The sequence below is a fragment of the Schistocerca nitens genome, chromosome 9 (assembly GCF_023898315.1).
Source record: "Schistocerca nitens isolate TAMUIC-IGC-003100 chromosome 9, iqSchNite1.1, whole genome shotgun sequence".
In the NCBI taxonomy this organism is placed as follows: Eukaryota; Metazoa; Arthropoda; class Insecta; order Orthoptera; family Acrididae; genus Schistocerca; species Schistocerca nitens.
The window spans coordinates 498,670,480-498,690,746 of record NC_064622.1 but is presented as its reverse complement, the minus strand read 5'-3'; positions in this window follow the sequence as shown (position 1 = coordinate 498,690,746).

Sequence of the window (20,267 nt, the reverse complement as noted above, 5' to 3'; positions counted from 1 at the left end):
GAAATGTAGTGCTACAGAAGAATGCTGAAGATAAGGTGGGTAGATCACGTAAATAATGAGGAGGTATTGAATAGGATTGGAGAGAAGAGAAGTTTGTGGCACAACTTGACTAGAAGAAGGGATCGGTTGGTAGGACATGTTTTGAGGCATCAAGGGATCACAAATTTAGCATTGGAGGGCAGCGTGGAGGGTAAAAATCGTAGAGGGAGACCAAGAGATCAATACACTAAGCAGATTCAGAAGGATGTAGGTTGCAGTAGGTACTGGGAGATGAAGAAGCTTGCACAGGATAGAGTAGCATGGAGAGCTGCATCACACCAGTCTCAGGACTGAAGACCACAACAACAACAACAACGAAAAAATTAAAAAATCGAGCTGTTACTTTCCAAAAAACTAATTGTTCATGCAGTTGTCCACTGTACGTAGATACATTCGGTGTCAAGACTGATATGTGCACAGCACTAGCGATTTTCTTCTAGAATATGACGCCCCTCCCACACATCTCTTGTCAACCTGCTAACGAAAGAATATGCAATCACTAGCGAAAACCAAAGCCACCAGAATCCGTAATTTTATCTGTATTCTAAAGCATAATGAAAAAAATTAAAGCATCGAGCTGTTACTTCCCAAAAAACGTATTATTCATGCAGTCAGACACTGTACGTAGATATATTCGGTGTGTAGAATGCTATGTGCAACGCACTAGCGACTTTCTTGTGGAGGTGACGCCGCTTCCACACATCTCTTGTCAACCTGCTAACGAAAGAAAATGTTAACATTAGCGCACTCCAAAGACACCAGATTGTGTAATTTTATCTGTATTCTTAAAGCGTAATGAAAAAAATTAAAACATCGAGCTGTTACTTACCAAGAAACTTATTATTCATGCAGTCATGCACTGTACGTTGATACATTCGGTCTGAAGAGTGTTCGTGCACAGCTCTAGCGATTTTCTTCTAGAATATGTCGCCACTCCCATGCATCTCTTGTCAACCTGCTAACGAAAGAAAATGCAATCATTAGCGCTATCCAAAGTCACCACAATGTGTAATTTTTTCTGTATTCTAAAGCATAATGAAAAAAATTAAAACATCGAGCAGTTACTACCCAAAAAACCAATTGTTTATGCAGTCATCCACTGTACGTAGACACATCCGGTGTGAAGAATGCTATGTGCACAGCACTAGCGTTTTTCTTCTAGAATATGTCGGCGCTCCCACACATCTCTTGTCAACCCGATAACGTTGGAAAATTCAATCGTTAGCGCAATCCAAAGTCACCTGAATGTGTAATTTCATCTGTATTCTTAAACCATAATGAAAAAAATTAAAACATCGAGCTGTTACTTCTCAAAAAACTTATTCTTCATGCAGTCATCCACTGTACGTAGATACATTCAGTGTGAAGAATGCTATGTGCACAGCACTAGCGATTTTCGTCTAGAGTATGTCGCCGCCCCCACACATCGCTTGTGAACCTGCTAACGAAAGAAAATGCAATCATTATCGGAATCCAAAGTCACCAGAATGTGTAATTTTATCTGTATTCAAAAGCATAATGAAAAAATTTAAAACATCGACCTGTTACTACTCAAAAAACTAATTGTCCATGCAGTCATGCACTGTATGTAGATACATTCGGTGTGAAGAATGCTATGTGCACAGCACTAGCGATTTTCTTCCAGAACATGTCGGCGCTCCCACACATCTCTTGGCAACCTGCTATAGAAAGAGAATGCAATCATTAGCGCACCCCTAAGTCAACAGAATGTGTAATTTTATCTGTTTTTATAAACCATAATGAAAAAAATTAAAACATCGAACTGTTATTTACGAAAAAACTTATTATTCATGCAGTCATCCGCTGTACGTAGATACATTCGGTGTGAAGAATGCTATGTGCACAGCACTAGCGATTTTCGTCTAGAGTATGTCGCCGCCCCCACACATCGCTTGTGAACCTGCTAACGAAAGAAAATGCAATCATTATCGGAATCCAAAGTCACCAGAATGTGTAATTTTATCTGTATTCAAAAGCATAATGAAAAAATTTAAAACATCGAGCTGTTACTACTCAAAAAACTAGTTGTTCAAGCAGTCATGCACTGTATGTAGATACAATCGATGTGAAGAGTGCTATGTGCACAGCACTAGCGATTTTCTTCTAGAACATGTCGGCGCTCCCACACATCTCTTGTCAACCTGCTAACGAAAGAAAATGCAATCACTAGCGCAATCCAGAGTCACCAGAATGTGTAATTTTATCTGTATTCTAAAGCATAATGAAAAAAATTTAATCATCGAGCTGTTACATACCAAAAATCGTATTATTCATGTAGTCATCCACTGTACGCAGGTACATTGGGTGTGAAGAATACTATGTTCACAGCACTAGCGATATTCTTGTAGAATATGTCGCTGCTCCCACACATCTCTTGTAATCCTGCTAAAGAATGAAAATGCAATCTTTAGCGCAATCAAAAGTCACCAGAATGTGTAAATTTATCAGTATTCTTACAAAATAATGAAAAAATTAAAACATCGATCTGTTACTTTCCAAAAAACTTATTATTCATGCAGTCATCCACTGTACGTAGATACATTCGGTGTGAAGAATGCTATGTGCACAGCACTAGCGATTTTCTTGTAGAATATGTCGCCGCTCCCACACATATCGTGTCAACCTGCTAACCGAAGAAAATGCAATCATTAGCGCAATCCAAAGTCACCAGAGTGTGTAATTTTAATTGTATTCTAAAGCATAATGAAAAAAACGTCGAGCTGTTACTTCCCAAAAAACTAATTATTCATGCAGTCATCCACACTACGTCGACACATTCGGTGTGAAGAATGCTATGTGCTTAGCACTAGCGATTTTCTTCTAGAATATGTCGACCTTCCCACACATCTCATGTCAACCCGCTAAGGAAGGAAAGTGCAATCATTAGCGCAATCCAAAGTCACCATAAATGCGTAAATTTATCTGTATTCTAAACCATAATGAAAAAAATTAAAACATAGAGCTGTTCCTTACCAAAAAACTAATGATTCATGCAGTCATCCACCGTACGTAGACACATTCGGTGGGAAGAATGCTATGTGCACAGCACTAGCGATTTTCTTCTAGAATATGTCGCCCCTCCCACACATATCTTGTCAACCCGATACCGAAGGAAAAAGCAATCATTAGTGCAATCCAAAAGTCACCAGAATGTGTAATTTCATCTGTATTCTTAAAGAATAATGAAAAAAATTAAAATATCGAGCTGATACTTACCAAAAAACTTATTATTCATGCAGTCATCCACTGTACGTAGATACATTCGGTGTGAAGAATGCTATGGCTCACCACTAGCGATTTTCTTCTAGAATATGTCGCCGCTCCCACACATTTCTTGTCAACCTGCTTAGGAAAGAAAATGAAAACATTAGCGCAATCCAAAGTCACCAGAATGTGTAATTTTATCTGTATTCTAAAGCATAATGAAAAAAATTAAAAAATCGAGCTGTTACTTACCAAAAAACTTATTATTCATGCGTTCATCTACTGTACGTAGATACATTCGGTGTGAAGAATGCTATGTGCGCAGCACTAGCGATTTTCTTCTAGAATATGTCGCCGCTCCCACACATCTCTTGTCAACCTGCTAACAAAAGAAAATGCAATCATTAGCGCAATACAAAGTCACCAGAATGTGTAATTTTATCTGTATTCTGAAGCATAATGAAAAAAATTAAAACATCGAGCTGTTACTTACCAAAAGACTTATTATTCATGCAGTCATCCACAGTACGTATATACAATCGGTGTGAAGAATGCTATGTGCACAGCACTAGCGATCATCTTGTAGAATATGTCGCCGCTCCCACACGTCACTTGAAACCTGCTAACGAAAGGAAATGCAATCATTAGCGCAATCCAAAGTCACAAGAATGTGTAATTTTATCTGTATTCTAAAGCATAATGTAAAAAATTAAAACATCGATCTCTTACTTACCAAATAACTATTAATTCATGCTGTCATCCACCGTACGTAGATACAACCAGTGTGAAGAATGCTATGTGCACAGTACTGGCGACTTTCTTCTAGAATATGTCGCCGCTACCACACATCTCTTGTCAACCTGCTAACGAAAGAAAATGCAATCATTAGCGCACTCCTAAGTCACCAGAATGTGTAAATTTATTTGTATTCTAAAGCATAATTTAAAAAATTTAAACATTGAGCTGTTACGACCCAAAAAAATTATTATTCATGCAGTCATCCACTGTACGTAGATACATTCGGTGTGAAGAATGCTATGTGCACAGCACTAGTTATTTTCTTGTAGAATGTGTCACCGCTCCCACACATCTCTTGTCAACATGCTAACGAATGAAAATGCAATCATTAGCGAAATCCAAATTCACCAGAATGTGTAATTTTATCTGTATTCTAAAGCATAATGAAAAAAATTCAAACATCGAGCTGTTACTTACCAAAAAACTTATTATTCATGCAATCGTCCACTGAACGTAGATACATTCGGTGTGAAGAATGCTATGTGGACAGCACTAGCGATTTTCTTCTAGAATATGTCGCCGCTTCCACACATATCTTGTCAACCTGCTAACGAAAGAAAATGCAATCATTAGCGCAATCCAAAGTCACCAGAATGTGTAATTTTATCTGTATTCTAAAGCATAATTTAAAAAAATTAAAACATCGAGCTGTTATTTACCACAAAACTTATTATTCATGCAGTCATCCACTGTACGCAGATACATTCGGTGTGAAGAATGCTATGTGCACAGCACTAGCGATATTCTTGTAGAATATGTCGCTGCTCCCACACATCTCTTGTAATCCTGCTAAAGAATGAAAATGCAATCTTTAGCGCAATCCAAAGTCACCAGAATGTGTAAATTTATCAGTATTCTTACAAAATAATGAAAAAATTAAAACATCGATCTGTTACTTTCCAAAAAACTTATTATTCATGCAGTCATCCACTGTACGTAGATACATTCGGTGTGAAGAATGCTATGTGCACAGCACTAGCGATTTTCTTGTAGAATATGTCGCCGCTCCCACACATATCGTGTCAACCTGCTAACCGAAGAAAATGCAATCATTAGCGCAATCCAAAGTCACCAGAGTGTGTAATTTTAATTGTATTCTAAAGCATAATGAAAAAAACGTCGAGCTGTTACTTCCCAAAAAACTAATTATTCATGCAGTCACCCACACTACGTCGACACATTCGGTGTGAAGAATGCTATGTGCTTAGCACTAGCGATTTTCTTCTAGAATATGTCGACCTTCCCACACATCTCATGTCAACCCGCTAAGGAAGGAAAGTGCAATCATTAGTGCAATCCAAAGTCACCATAAATGCGTAAATTTATCTGTATTCTAAACCATAATGAAAAAAATTAAAACATAGAGCTTTTCCTTACCAAAAAACTAATGATTCATGCAGTCATCCACCGTACGTAGACACATTCGGTGGGAAGAATGCTATGTGCACAGCACTAGCGATTTTCTTCTAGAATATGTCGCCCCTCCCACACATATCTTGTCAACCCGATACCGAAGGAAAAAGCAATCATTAGTGCAATCCAAAAGTCACCAGAAAGTGTAATTTCATCTGTATTCTTAAAGAATAATGAAAAAAATTAAAATATCGAGCTGATACTTACCAAAAAACTTATTATTCATGCAGTCATCCACTGTACGTAGATACATTCGGTGTGAAGAATGCTATGGCTCACCACTAGCGATTTTCTTCTAGAATATGTCGCCGCTCCCACACATTTCTTGTCAACCTGCTTAGGAAAGAAAATGCAAACATTAGCGCAATCCAAAGTCACCAGAATGTGTAATTTTATCTGTATTCTAAAGCATAATGAAAAAAATTAAAAAATCGAGCTGTTACTTACCAAAAAACTTATTATTCATGCGTTCATCTACTGTACGTAGATACATTCGGTGTGAAGAATGCTATGTGCGCAGCACTAGCGATTTTCTTCTAGAATATGTCGCCGCTCCCACACATCTCTTGTCAACCTGCTAACAAAAGAAAATGCAATCATTAGCGCAATACAAAGTCACCAGAATGTGTAATTTTATCTGTATTCTGAAGCATAATGAAAAAAATTAAAACATCGAGCTGTTACTTACCAAAAGACTTATTATTCATGCAGTCATCCACAGTACGTATATACAATCGGTGTGAAGAATGCTATGTGCACAGCACTAGCGATCATCTTGTAGAATATGTCGCCGCTCCCACACGTCACTTGAAACCTGCTAACGAAAGAAAATGCAATCATTAGCGCAATCCAAAGTCACAAGAATGTGTAATTTTATCTGTATTCTAAAGCATAATGTAAAAAATTAAAACATCGATCTCTTACTTACCAAATAACTATTAATTCATGCTGTCATCCACCGTACGTAGATACAACCAGTGTGAAGAATGCTATGTGCACAGTACTGGCGACTTTCTTCTAGAATATGTCGCCGCTACCATACATCTCTTGTCAACCTGCTAACGAAAGAAAATGCAATCATTAGCGCACTCCTAAGTCACCAGAATGTGTAAATTTATTTGTATTCTAAAGCATAATTTAAAAAATTTAAACATTGAGCTGTTACGACCCAAAAAAATTATTATTCATGCAGTCATCCACTGTACGTAGATACATTCGGTGTGAAGAATGCTATGTGCACAGCACTAGTTATTTTCTTGTAGAATGTGTCACCGCTCCCACACATCTCTTGTCAACATGCTAACGAATGAAAATGCAATCATTAGCGAAATCCAAATTCACCAGAATGTGTAATTTTATCTGTATTCTAAAGCATAATGAAAAAAATTCAAACATCGAGCTGTTACTTACCAAAAAACTTATTATTCATGCAATCGTCCACTGAACGTAGATACATTCGGTGTGAAGAATGCTATGTGGACAGCACTAGCGATTTTCTTCTAGAATATGTCGCCGCTTCCACACATATCTTGTCAACCTGCTAACGAAAGAAAATGCAATCATTAGCGCAATCCAAAGTCACCAGAATGTGTAATTTTATCTGTATTCTAAAGCATAATTTAAAAAAATTAAAACATCGAGCTGTTATTTACCACAAAACTTATTATTCATGCAGTCATCCACTGTACGCAGATACATTCGGTGTGAAGAATGCTATGTGCACAGCACTAGCGATATTCTTGTAGAATATGTCGCTGCTCCCACACATCTCTTGTAATCCTGCTAAAGAATGAAAATGCAATCTTTAGCGCAATCCAAAGTCACCAGAATGTGTAAATTTATCAGTATTCTTACAAAATAATGAAAAAATTAAAACATCGATCTGTTACTTTCCAAAAAACTTATTATTCATGCAGTCATCCACTGTACGTAGATACATTCGGTGTGAAGAATGCTATGTGCACAGCACTAGCGATTTTCTTGTAGAATATGTCGCCGCTCCCACACATATCGTGTCAACCTGCTAACCGAAGAAAATGCAATCATTAGCGCAATCCAAAGTCACCAGAGTGTGTAATTTTAATTGTATTCTAAAGCATAATGAAAAAAACGTCGAGCTGTTACTTCCCAAAAAACTAATTATTCATGCAGTCACCCACACTACGTCGACACATTCGGTGTGAAGAATGCTATGTGCTTAGCACTAGCGATTTTCTTCTAGAATATGTCGACCTTCCCACACATCTCATGTCAACCCGCTAAGGAAGGAAAGTGCAATCATTAGCGCAATCCAAAGTCACCATAAATGCGTAAATTTACCTGTATTCTAAACCATAATGAAAAAAATTAAAACATAGAGCTTTTCCTTACCAAAAAACTAATGATTCATGCAGTCATCCACCGTACGTAGACACATTCGGTGGGAAGAATGCTATGTGCACAGCACTAGCGATTTTCTTCTAGAATATGTCGCCCCTCCCACACATATCTTGTCAACCCGATACCGAAGGAAAAAGCAATCATTAGTGCAATCCAAAAGTCACCAGAAAGTGTAATTTCATCTGTATTCTTAAAGAATAATGAAAAAAATTAAAATATCGAGCTGATACTTACCAAAAAACTTATTATTCATGCAGTCATCCACTGTACGTAGATACATTCGGTGTGAAGAATGCTATGGCTCACCACTAGCGATTTTCTTCTAGAATATGTCGCCGCTCCCACACATTTCTTGTCAACCTGCTTAGGAAAGAAAATGCAAACATTAGCGCAATCCAAAGTCACCAGAATGTGTAATTTTATCTGTATTCTAAAGCATAATGAAAAAAATTAAAAAATCGAGCTGTTACTTACCAAAAAACTTATTATTCATGCGTTCATCTACTGTACGTAGATACATTCGGTGTGAAGAATGCTATGTGCGCAGCACTAGCGATTTTCTTCTAGAATATGTCGCCGCTCCCACACATCTCTTGTCAACCTGCTAACAAAAGAAAATGCAATCATTAGCGCAATACAAAGTCACCAGAATGTGTAATTTTATCTGTATTCTGAAGCATAATGAAAAAAATTAAAACATCGAGCTGTTACTTACCAAAAGACTTATTATTCATGCAGTCATCCACAGTACGTATATACAATCGGTGTGAAGAATGCTATGTGCACAGCACTAGCGATCATCTTGTAGAATATGTCGCCGCTCCCACACGTCACTTGAAACCTGCTAACGAAAGAAAATGCAATCATTAGCGCAATCCAAAGTCACAAGAATGTGTAATTTTATCTGTATTCTAAAGCATAATGTAAAAAATTAAAACATCGATCTCTTACTTACCAAATAACTATTAATTCATGCTGTCATCCACCGTACGTAGATACAACCAGTGTGAAGAATGCTATGTGCACAGTACTGGCGACTTTCTTCTAGAATATGTCGCCGCTACCATACATCTCTTGTCAACCTGCTAACGAAAGAAAATGCAATCATTAGCGCACTCCTAAGTCACCAGAATGTGTAAATTTATTTGTATTCTAAAGCATAATTTAAAAAATTTAAACATTGAGCTGTTACGACCCAAAAAAATTATTATTCATGCAGTCATCCACTGTACGTAGATACATTCGGTGTGAAGAATGCTATGTGCACAGCACTAGTTATTTTCTTGTAGAATGTGTCACCGCTCCCACACATCTCTTGTCAACATGCTAACGAATGAAAATGCAATCATTAGCGAAATCCAAATTCACCAGAATGTGTAATTTTATCTGTATTCTAAAGCATAATGAAAAAAATTCAAACATCGAGCTGTTACTTACCAAAAAACTTATTATTCATGCAATCGTCCACTGAACGTAGATACATTCGGTGTGAAGAATGCTATGTGCACAGCACTAGCGCTTTTCTTCTAGAATATCCCGCCGCTCCCACACGTCTCTATCAACCTGCTAACGAAAAACAATGCAATCATTAGCGTAATCCAAAGTCACCAGAATGTGTAATTTTATCAGTATTCTAAAGCATAATGAAAATAATTAAAACATCGAGCTGTTAGTTCCATAAAAACTAATTATACACGCAGTCATCCACACTACGTCGACACATTCGGTGTGAAGAATGCTATGTGCTTAGCACTAGCGAATTTCTTCTAGAATATGTCGCGCTTCCTACACATCTCTTGTCAACCCGCTAAGGAAAGAAAATGCAATCATTATCGCAATCCAAAGTCACCATAAATGTGTAATTTTAACTGTATTCTAAACCATAATGAAAAAAATTAAAACATAGAGCTGTTCCTTACCAAAAAACTAATTATTCATGTAGTCATCCACCGTACATAGGCACATTCGGTGTGAAGAATGCTATGTGCACAGTACTAGCGATTTTCTTCTAGAATATGTCGCCCCTCCCACACATATCTTGTCAACCCGATAACGAAGGAAAAAGCAATCATTAGCGCAATCCAAAGTCACCAGAATGTGTAATTTTATCTGTATTCTTAAAGAATAACGAAAAAAATTAAAATATCGAGCTGATACTTACCAAAAAACTTATTATTCATGCAGTCATCCACTGTACGTAGATACATTCGGTGTGAAGAATGCTATGGCTCACCACTAGCGATTTTCTTCTAGAATATGTCGCCGCTCCCACACATTTCTTGTCAACGTGCTTAGGAAAGAAAATGCAAATATTAGCGCAATCCAAAGTCACCAGAATGTGTAACTTTATCTGTACTCTAAAGCATAATGAAAAAAATTAAAAAATCGAGCTGTTACTTACCAAAAGACTTATTATTCATACAGTCATCCACTGTACGTATATACAATCGGTGTGAAGAATGGATGTGCATAGCACTATCGATTTTTTTCTAGAATATATCGCCGCTCCCTCACATCTCTTCTCAACCTGCTAACGAAAGATAATGCAATCATTAGCTCAATCCAAAGTCACCAGAATGTGTAATTTAATCTGTATTCTAAAGCATAATGAAAGAAATTAATATATCGAACTGTTACTTACCAAAAAACTTATTATTCATTCCGTCATCCACTGTAATTAGATACATTCGGTGTGAAGAATGCTATGTGCACAGCACTAGCGACTTTCTTCTAGAATATGTCGCCGCTCACACACATCTCTTGTCAACCGGCTAACGAAAGAAAATGCAATCATTAGCTCAATCCAAAGTCACCAGAATGTGTAACTTTATCTGTATTCTAAAGCATAATGAAAGAAATTAATATATCGAACTGTTACTTACCAAAAAACTTATTATTCATGCCGTCATCCACTGTACGTAGATACATTGGGTGTGAAGAATGCTATGTTCACAGCACTAGCGATTTTCTTGTAGAGTATGTCGCTGCTCCCACACATCTCTTGTAATCCTGCTAACGGTTGAAAATGGAATCATTAGCGCAATCCAAAGTCACCAGATTGTGTAATTTTATCTGTATTCTAAAGCATAATGAAAAAAATTACTACATCGAATTGTTACTTACCAAGTAACTTATTATTCATGCAGTCATCCACTGTACGTAGATACATTGTGTGTGAAGAATACTATGTTCACAGCACTAGCGATATTATTGTAGAATATGTCGCTGCTCCCACACATTTCTTGCAATCTTGCTAAAGAATGAAAATGCAATAATTAGCGCAATCCAAAGTCACCAGAATGTGTAAATTTATCAGTACTCTTAAAAAATAATGAAAAAAATTAAAACATCGATCTGTTACTTTCCAAATAACTTATTATTCATGCAGTCATCCACTGTACGTAGATACATTCGGTGTAAAGAATGCTATGTGCACAGCCCTAGCGATTTTCTTGTAGAATATATCGCCGCTCCCACACATCTCTTGTCAACCTGCTAACGAAAGAAAATGCAATCATTAGCGCAATCCAAAGTCACCAGAATGTGTAATTTTACCTGTATTCTAAAGCATAATGAAAAAAAAATAAAATATCCAACTGTTACTTACCAAAAAACTTATTATCCTTGCAGTAATCCACTGTACGTAGATACATTCGGTGTGAAGAATTCTATGTGCACAGCACTAGCGATTTTCTTGTAGAATATGTCGCCGCTCCCACACATCTCTTGTCAACCTGCTAACGAAAGAAAATGCAATCATTTGCGCAATCCAAAGTCACCAGAATGTGTAACTTTATCTACAATCTTGAACCATACTAAAAAAAATTGAACATCGAGCTGATACTTACCAAAAAACATATTATTCATGTAGTCATCCAATCCACGCAGATATATTCGTTGTGAAGAATGCTATGAGGACAGCACTAGCGATTTTCTTCTAGATTATGTCGCCGCTCCCACACAACTCTTGTCAACCTGCTTTCGAAAGAAAATGCTATCATTAGCGCAATCCAAAGTCACCAGAATGTGTACTTTTATCTGTATTCTTAAACCATGATGAAAAAATTTAAACAAAGGGACGCTACTTAACCAAAAACTAATTACACACGCAGTCAGCCACGGTACACAGATACATTCGGTGTGAAGAATTCTATGTTGACAGCACTAGCGATTTTCTTCTAGATTATGTCGCCGCTACCACACATATCTTGTCAACCTGCTAACGAAAGAAAATGCAATCATTAGCGCAATTCAAAGTCATCAAAATGTGTAATTTTATCCGTATTCTAAAGCATAATGAAAAAAATTAAATCATCGAGCTGTTACGTACCAAAAATTGTATTATTCATTCAATCATCCACTATACGTAGATACATTGGGTGTGAAGAATGCCAAGTTCACAGCACTAGCGATTTTCTTGTAGAGTATGTCGCTGCTCCCACACATGTCTTGTAATCCTGCTAACGATTGAAAATGGAATCATTAGCGCAATCCAAAGTCACCAGATTGTGTAGTTTTATCTGCATTCTAAAGCATAATGAAAAACATTAAATCATCGAGCTGTTACTTACCAAAAAACATATTATTCATGCAGTCATCCACTGTACGTAGATACATTGTGTGTGAAGAATACCATGTTCACAGCACTAGCGATATTCTTGTAGAATATGTCGCTGCTCCCACACATCTCTTGTAATCTTGCTAAAGAATGAAAATGCAATCATTAGCGCAATCCAAAGTCAGCAGAGTGTGTAAATTTATCAGTATTCTTAAAAAATAATGAAAAAAATTAAATCATCGAGCTGTTACGTACCAAAAATCGTATTATTCATTCAGTCATCCACTGTACGTAGATACATTGGGTGTGAAGAATGCTATCTGCACAGCACTAGCGATTTTCTCCAAGAATATGTCGCCCTTCCCACAAATCTCTTGTCAACCTGCAAACGAAAGAAAATGCAACCATTAGCGCAATCCAAAGTCACCAGAATGTGTAATTTTATCTGTATTCTAAAGCATAATGAAAAAATTAAAACAATGAGCTGTTACTTCCCAAAAAACTAATTATTCATGCAGTCATCCACACTACGTCGACACATTCGGTGTGAAGAATGCTATGTGCTTAGCCCTAGCGATTTTCATCTAGAATATGTCGCCCTTCCCACACATCTCTTGTCAACCCGCTAAGGAAGGAAAATGCAATCATTAGCGCAATCCAAATTCACCATAAATGTGTAATTTTATCTGTATTCTAAACCATAATGACAAAAATTAAAACATAGAGCTGTTCCTTACCAAAAAACTTATTATTCATGCAGTCATCCACTGTACATAGAGTCATTCGGTGTGTAGAATGCTATGGCTCACCACTAGCGATTTTCTTCTAGAATATGTCGCCGCTCCCACACATTTCTTGTCAACCTGTTTAGGAAAGAAAATGCAAACATTAGCGCAATCCAAAGTCACCAGAATGTGTAATTTTATCTGTATTCTAAAGCATAATGAAAAAAATTAAAAAATCGAGCTGTTACTTACCAAAAAACTTATTATTCATGCAGTCATCCACTGTACGTAGATACATTCGGTGTGAAGAATGCTATGTGCTTAGCACTAGCGATTTTCTTCTAGAATATGTCGCCTATACCACACATCTCTTGTCAACCTGCTAACGAAAGAAAATGCAATCATTAGCGCAATCCAAAGTCACCAAAATGTGTAATTTTATCCGTATTCTAAAGCATAATGAAAAAAATTAAATCATCGAGCTGTTACGTACCAAAAATCGTATTATTCATTCAGTCATCCACTGTACGTAGATACATTGGGTGTGAAGAATGCTAAGTTCACAGCACTAGCGATTTTCTTGTAGAGTATGTCGCTGCTCCCACACATCTCTTGTAATCCTGCTAACGATTGAAAATGGAATCATTAGCGCAATCCAAAGTCACTAGAATGTGTAATTTTATCTGTATTCTAAAGCATAATGAAAAAAATAAATACATCGAACTGTTACTTACCAAGTAACTTATTATTCATGCAGTCATCCACTGTACGTAGATACATTCGGTGTGATGAATGCTATGTGCACAGCACTAGAGATTTTCTTCTAAAATATGTCGCAGTTCCCACAAATCTCCTGTCAACCTGCTAACGAAAGTAAATGCAATCATTGGCGCAATCCAAAGTCACCAGAATGTGTAATTATATCTCTATTCTAAAGCATAATGAAAAAAATTAAAACATCGAGCTATCACTTAGCAAAGAACTTATTATTCATGCAGTCATTCACTGTACGTAGATACATTCAGTGTGAAGAATGCTATCTGCACAGTACTAGCGATTTTCTTATAGAATATGTCGCCGCCCCCCACACATCTCTTGTCTCTTGTAAACCTGCAAACGAAAGAAAATGCAACCATTAGCGCAATCCAAAGTCACCAGAATGAGTAATTTTATCTGTATTCTAAAGCATAATGAAAAAAAATTAAAACATCGAGCGTTTACTTACCAAAAAATTTATTATTCCTTCAGTCATCCAGTGTACGTAGATACATACGGTGTGAAGAATGCTATGTGCACAGCACTAGCGATTTTCTTCTAGAATATGTCGCCGCTCCCACACATATCGTGTCAACCTGCTAACGAAAAAAAATGCAATTATTAGCGCAATCCAACGTCACCAGAATGTGCAATTTTATATATATTCTAAAGCATAATCAAAAAAATTAAAACATCGAGATGTTATTTACCAAAAAACTTATTATTCATGCAGTCATCCACTGTGCGTAGATACATTCGGTATGAAGAATGCTTACTGCACAGCACTAGCGATTTTCTCCAAGAATATGTCGCCCTTCCCACACATCTCTTGTCAACCTGCAAACGAAAGAAAATGCAATCATTAGCGCAATCCAAAGTCACCGGAATGTGTAATTTTATCTGTATTCTACAGCATGATGAAAAAAATTAAAACATCGAGCTGTTACTTCCCAAAAAACTAATTATTCATGCAGTCATCCACACTACGTTGACACATTCGGTGTGAAGAATGCTAAGTGCTTAGCACTAGCGATTTTCTTCTAGAATATGTCGCCCTTCCCACACTTCTCTTGTCAACCCGCTAAGGAAGGAAAATGCAATCATTAGCGCAATCCGAAGTCACCATAAATGTGTAATTTTAAATGTATTCTAAACCATAATGAAAAAAATTAAAACATAGAGCTGTTCCTTACCAAAAAACTAATTATTCGTGCAGTCATCCACCGTACGTAGACACATTCGGTGTGAAGAATACTATGTGCACAGCACTAGCGATTTTCTTCTAGAATACGTCGCCCCTCCCACACATGTCTTGTCAACCCGATAACGAAGGAGAAAGCAATCATTAGCGCAATCCAAAGTCACCAGAATGTGTAATTTTATCTGTATTCTCAAAGAAAAATGAAAAAAATTAAAATATCGAGCTGATACTTACCAAAAAACTTATTATTCATGCAGTCATCCACTGTACGTAGATTCATTCGGTGTGAAGAATGCTATGGCTCACCACTAGCGATTTTCTTCTAGAATATGTCGTCGCTCCCACACATTTCTTGTCAACCTGCTTAGGAAAGAAAATGCAAACATTAGCGCAATCCAAACTCACCAGAATGTGTAATTATATCTGTATTCCAAAGCATAATGAAAAAAATTAAAAAATCGATCTTTTACTTACCAAAAAACTTATTATTCATGCATTCATCTACTGTACGTAGATACAATCGGTGTGTAGGATGCTATGTGCACAGCACTAGCGATCATCTTGTAGAATATATCGCAGCTCCCACACATCACTTGTCAACCTGCTAACGAAGGAAAATGCAATCATTAGCTTAATCCAAAATCACCAGAATGTGTAATTTTATCTGTATTCTAAAGCATAATGTAAAAAATTAAAACATCGATCTGTTACTTACCAAATAACTATTAATTCATGCAGTCATCCACTTTACGTAGATACATCCAGTGTGAAGAATGCTATGTGCACAGCACTGGCGACTTCCTTCTAGAATATGTCGCCGCTCCCACACATCTCTTATCAACCTGCTAACGAAAGAAAATGCAATCCTTAGCGTAATCCAAAGTCACCAGAAAAAAATTAAAACATCGAGCTGCTACTTACCAAAAGATTTTATTTTATGCAGTCATCCACTGTACGTATATACATTCGGTGTGAAGGATGCTATGTGCACAGCACTAGCGATCATCTTGTAGAATATGTCGTCGCTCCCACACATCACTTGTCAACCTGCTAACGAAAGAAAATGCAATCATTAGCGCAATCCAAAGTCACCAGAATGTGTAATTTTATCTGTATTCTAAAGCATAATATAAAAAATTAAAACAACGATCTGTTACTTACCAAATAACTATTAATTCATGCAGTCATCCACTGTACGTAGATACATTCGGTGTGAAGAATGCTATGTGCACAGCACTGGCGACTTTCTTCTAGAATATGTCGCCGCTCCCACACATCTCTTGTCAACCTGCTAGCGAAAGAAAATGCAATCTTTAGAGTAATCCAAAGTCACCAGAATGTGTAATTTTATCTATTTTCTAAAGCATAATGAAAAAAATTAAAACATCGAGCAGTTACCTACCAAAAGACTTATTATTCATGCAGTTATGCACAGTACGTATATACATTCGGTGTGAAGAATGCTATGTGCACAGCACTAGCGATTATCTTGTAGAATATGTCGTCGCTCCCACACATCGCTCGTCAACCTGATAACGAAAGAAAATGCAATCATTAGCGCAATCCAAAGTCACAAGAATGTGTAATTTTATCTGTATTCTTAACCCATAATAAAAAAAATTAAAACATCAAGCTGTTACTTACCAAAAAACTTATTATTCATGCAGTCATCCACTGTACGTAGATACATTCGGTGTGAAGAATGCTATGTGCACAGTACTAGCGATTTTCTTCCAAAATATGTCGCCGCTCCCACACATCGCTCGTCAACCTGCTAACGACAGAAAATGCAATCATTAGCGCACTCCTAAGTCACCAGAATGAGTAATTTTATCTGTATTCTAAAGCATAATATAAAAAATTAAAACAACGATCTGTTACTTACCAAATAACTATTAATTCATGCAGTCATCCACTGTACGTAGATACATTCGGTGTGTAGAATGCTATATGCAAAGCACTATCGATTTTCTTGTAGATGGTGTCGCCGCTCCCACACGTCTCTTGTCTTTCTGCTAACCAAACAAAATACAATCATTAGGGCACCCGTAAGTCACCAGAATGTGTAATTTTATATGTATTCTCAAACCATGATGGAAAAAAATTAAAACGTCGAGCTGTAACTTACCAAAAAACTTATTATGCATGCATTCATCCACTGTACGTAGATACATTCGGTGTGAAGAATGCTATGTGCTCAGCACTAGCGATTTTCTTCTAGAATATGTCGCCCCTCAAACACATCTCTTGTCAACCTGCTAACGAGAGAAAATGTAAACATTAGCGCACTCCAAAGTCACCAGAACGTGTAATTTTATAAGTATTCTTAATGCATAATTAAAAAAAATTAAAACATCAAGCTGTTACTTACCAAAAGACTTATTATTCATGCAGTCATCCACTGTACGTAGATACATTCGGTGTGATGAATGCTATGTGCACAGCACTAGCGATTTTTTTCTAAAATATATCGCCGCTCCCACATATCGCTCGCCAAACTGCTAACGAAAGAAAATGCAATCATTAGCGCAACCCAAAGTCACCAGAATGTAAAGTTTTCCGGTATTCTGAAGCATAATAAAAAAGATTAAAACATCGAGCTGTTACTTACCAAAGAACTTATTATCCATGCAGTCATTCACTGTACGTAGATACATTCAGTGTGAAGAATGCTATCTGCACAGCACTAGCGATTTTCTTTTAGAATATGTCGCCGCCTCCACACATCTCTTGTAAACCTGCAAACCAAAGAAAATGCAATTATGCGCAATCCAAAGTCACCAGAATGAGTAATTATATCTGTATTCTAAAGCATAATGAAAAAAATTAAAACATCGAGCTGTTACTTCCCAAAAGACTAATTACTCACGCAGTCATCCACACTACGTCGACACATTCGGTGTGAAGAATGCTAAGTGCTTAGCACTAGCGATTTTCTTCTAGAATATGTCGCCCTTCCCAGACATCTCTTGTCAACACGCTAAGGAAGGAAAATGCAATCATTATCGCAATCCAAAGTCACCATATATGTGTATTTAATCTGTATTCTTAAACCATAATGAAAAATATTAAAACATAGAGTTGTTTCTTACCAAAAAACTAATTATTCGTGCAGTCATCCACCGTACGTAGACACATTCGGTGTGAAGAATGCTATGTGCACAGCACTAGCGATTTTCTTGTAGAATATGTCGCCCCTCCCACACATGTCTTATCAACCCGATAACGAAGGAAAAAGCAATCATTAGCGCAATCCAAAGACACCAGAATGTGTAATTTTATCTCTATTCTAAAGCATAATGAAAAAAATTAAAATATCGAGCTGATACTTACCAAAAAACTTATTATTCATGCAGTCATCCACTGTACGTAGATACATTCGGTGTGAAGGATGCTATGTGCACAGCACTAGCGATTTTCTTCTAGAATATCCCACCGCTCCCACACGTCTCTTGTCAACCTGCTAACGAAAAAGAATGCAATCATTAGCGTAATCCAAAGTCATCAGAATGTGTAATTTCATCTGTATTCTAAAGCATAATGAAAAAAATTAAAACATCGAGATGTTACTTACATAAAAACTAATTATTCATGCAGTCATCCACACTACGACGACACATTCGGTGTGAAAACGCTATGTGCTTAGCACTAGCGATTTTCTTCTAGAATATGTCGCGCTTCCCACACATCTCTTGTCAACCCGCAAAGGAAAGAAAATGCAATCATTAGCGCAATCCAAAGTCACCATATATGTGTAATTTTAACTGTATCCTAAACCATAATGAAAAAAATTAAAACATAAAACTGTTCCTTACCAAAAAACTAATTATTCATGCAGTCATCCACCGTACGTTGACACATTCGGTGTGAAGAATGCTATGTGCACAGCTCTAGCGATTTCCTTCTAGAATATGTCGCCCCTCCCACACATGTCTTGTCAACCCGATAACGAAGGAAAAAGCAATCATTAGCGCAATCCAAAGTCACCAGAATGTGTAATTTTATATGTATTCCTAAAGAATAATGAAAAAAATTAAAATATCGAGCTGATACTTATCAAAAAACTTATTATTCATGCAGTCATCCACTGTATGTAGATACATTCAGTGTGAAGAATGCTATGGCTCACCACTAGCGATTCTCTTCTAGAATATGTCGCCGCTCCCACACATTTCTTGTTAACCTGCTTAGGAAAGAAAATGCAAACATTAGCGCAATCCAAAGTCACCAGAATGCGTAATTTTATCTGTATTCTAAAGCATAGTGAAAAAAATTAAAAAATCGAGCTGTTACTTACCAAAAAACTTATTATTCATGCAGTAATCCACTGTACGTAGATGCATTCGGTGTGATGAATGCTATGTGCACAACACTAGCGATTTTTTTCTAAAATATGTCGCCGCTCACACATATCGCTCGCCAACCTGCTAACGAAAGAAAATGCAATCATTAGCGCAATCCAAAGTCACCAGAATGAATAATTTTATCTGTATTCTAAAGCATAATGAAAAAAATTAAAACATCGAGCTTTTATTTACCACAAAACTTATTATTCATGCAGTCATCCACTGTACGTAGATACATTCGGTGTGAAGAATGCTATGTGCACAGCACTAGCGATTTTCTTCTAGAATATCCCGCCGCTCCCACACGTCTCTTGTCAACCTGCTAACGAAAAAGAATGCAATCATTAGCGTAATCCAAAGTCATCAGAATGTGTAATTTTATCTGTATTCTAAAGCATAATGAAAAAAATTAAAACATCGAGCTGTTGCTTCCATAAAAACTAATTATTCATGCAGTCATCCACACTACGACGACACATTCGGTGTGAAGAATGCTATGTGCTTAACACTAGCGATTTTCTTCTAGAATATGTCGCGCTTCCCACACATCTCTTGTCAACCCGCAAAGGAAAGAAAACGCAATCATTAGCGCAATCCAAAGTCACCATAAATGTGTAATTTTAACTGTATTCTAAACCATAATGAAAAAAATTAAAACATAAAGCTGTTCCTTACCAAGAAACTAATTATTCATGCAGTCATCCACCGTACGTAGACACATTCGGTGTGAAGAATGCTATGTGCACAGCACTAGCGATTACCTTCTAGAATATGTCGCCCCTCCCACACATGTCTTGTCAACCCGATAACGAAGGAAAAAGCAATCA